The following is a 2529-nucleotide window of genomic DNA, read 5'->3' on the forward strand; positions in this document are numbered from 1 at the left end:
AAAGTGTTCTTTTATTTTGAGCTTGCAGGTGGCCATTGGCATACGAATATCCTCCTTATCATGGAGAAGGGGGATTGTTGTGCCAGCTCTGGCCAGCTCGTCCGCTATGCAGTTGCCTTCAATGTCCTGATGACCCGGGACCCATATTAGGCTGATGACGAACTGATAAGCCATCTCATGAAGAGATTTGCGACAGTTTGCCACGGTGGCCGAGCTTGATGTTATCGCATTCAGCGATTTGATCGCAGCTTGGCTATCACTATAGATATTTATATGAGTTGCCGCAGGGGCTATTTCCTAAAGACAGCTCAAAGCCTCCTCGATCGCTATGACTTCTGCTTGGAAGACACTGCAGTGATCCGGGAGCCTGAAGGACTGTCTTATGTTCAGCTGTTCGGGAGTAGATTCCTCCTCCGACCTTGTTGTCCAGCTTTGAGCCATCAGTAAAGATTCGAATGACTCCCTTTGGACCAGGTGGTCCCTCAAGCCAGATGTTTCTGTGAGGGATAATTGTCTCGAAGGGGGTATCTCTATGCTCTATCGGAACGCAGTAGTCCGTTTTTGTGGGGACGATTTTGTTTCCATTTAGGATGGACGCATGACCGGTGTGATGTGACACCCATTGGTCAGAGTCTCTAAGACGGATTGCTGCCATTTCTGCCTGCTCCTTACCTGCAAGGTCAAGGCTCTGCAAGCATAGGATAGCATTTAGCGCATCCGTTGGTGTTGTGCTGAGAGCTCCACTGATGCATAGGGCTGCAGTGCGCTGCACCTTGCCCAGTTGTTTAGTGATGGTCCCCTTTGATAGGGCTGGCCACCACACTGCGACTCCGTAGAGTAGTATTGGTCTGACTATTGCCAGGTAAATCCATTGGACTATTCTTGGGTTCATGCCCCATCTTAGCCCAATGGCTTTCTTGCAAGTGTAGAGTGCTATCGTAGCCTTCTTCACTCTGTCTTTGATGCTCAGGTTCCAGCTAAGTTTTTTGTCAATTACCAACCCTAAGTAACTGGCACTGTCGCTGAAGGAGAGCCTACATCCGTTTAGTATTGGGGGGTTGAGGGACGGGATTTTGTATTTGGTTGTAAACAATACAAGTTCCGTTTTAGAGGGATTGATTCCCAGTCCACGCGACTCTGTCCATTCTGAGAGTCGCGCGAGCTTTGCGGTCATTAGATCGCAGAGTGTTTGAGGGAATTTTCCCGAGAAAATAATGGCAACGTCGTCCGCGTATGCTACCACCTTGCAGCCCCCCCCTTCCAGGTCACACAGTATCTTATTGACTGCTATGTTCCATAGAAGGGGAGACAGGACACCACCTTGCGGGGTGCCTCTGTTGACATACCTAGACTGAGTGGACGATCCCATTGATGATGTCACTGTCCTGCATGTGAGCAATTGATCTATGAGCATCATCAAGTGACGATCCACTCCCAGGTCAGTCAGGGCCTCTGTGATGGCTCCTGGTATGACGTTGTTAAAAGCTCCCTCAATGTCTAGGAAAGCGATTAAGGAGTATTCTTTGACGTGTAGAGATTTCTCTACCGTCGAGATTACTTCATGGAGTGCCGTTTCCGTGGATTTTCCTTTTCGGTATGCATGTTGTGCGCCTGACAGCCACTGAGGATTTATGGTTGTCCTCAGCTGCAGCCCTACTAGTCTCTCAAAGGTTTTGAGAAGAAAGGACGATAGACTTATTGGTCTGAAGTCTTTTGGGGTTGTGTGTGAGGGTTTCCCTGCTTTGGGGATAAAGACTATTTTAGCCTTTAACCAAGCTCGGGGGATTTTTCCCACTGTCAGTATCTTCCTGAAGATACTTTGCAGCCAGTTGATGGCCATGTCCCCGGCTTTTTGCAACTGAGCCGGAATGACTCCAGGTCCGGGCCAGGCGATTTGTAGGATTTGAAGCTGTTTACTGCCCAGCTAATATTCCGTTTTGTGAGGATGTGCCCCATCGAGGTTTCCGGGCCTTCACTTGTGGTGTCTGCCGGCTCGATGGAAAATGAGTATCGAGTAGAATGTGTAGGGAGTCCTCACTAGAGTTAGTCCACGTACCATCCGTTCTCTTGAGGTATCCCACCAAGGGGATGTTTTTGACAGGATCTTGCGAGCCTTGAGGCTTCTGACGTATCCTCAATTTCGGAGCAAAATTTGTGCCAAGAGGCCCTTTTTGCTCTCCTTGTTTCTTTTTTGTATAGGGTTAGCTTACTTTTGTAATTTTCCCAGTGCGCTTCCTCGCTGCTGCTTTTGGCTCTGTTAAAGAGAGTCCTGCAGTCTTTCCGGAGGGATCTATATGTTTAGACCACCAGGGGGGTTTCTTTTTCCCTCTTGGTTTGGTTGGGGAGAAAGCTGCCATGAAGGCCTTGTTGCAAGCTTCCGTGAAAGTTGTCCACAAGACGATTAAGATCGTCTTGTGTGTCAGGGCATTTTGGGGCTAGGGGGGGAGAATTAATCCATTTTTGCACTATACATGTCCCAGTTGGCTTTCCTTGGGTTAGTATAGCTAGTGGGTATGGTGCTTTTGAGCG

Source organism: Drosophila obscura, unplaced genomic scaffold (genome assembly GCF_018151105.1).
Source record: "Drosophila obscura isolate BZ-5 IFL unplaced genomic scaffold, ASM1815110v1 contig_180, whole genome shotgun sequence".
In the NCBI taxonomy this organism is placed as follows: Eukaryota; Metazoa; Arthropoda; class Insecta; order Diptera; family Drosophilidae; genus Drosophila; species Drosophila obscura.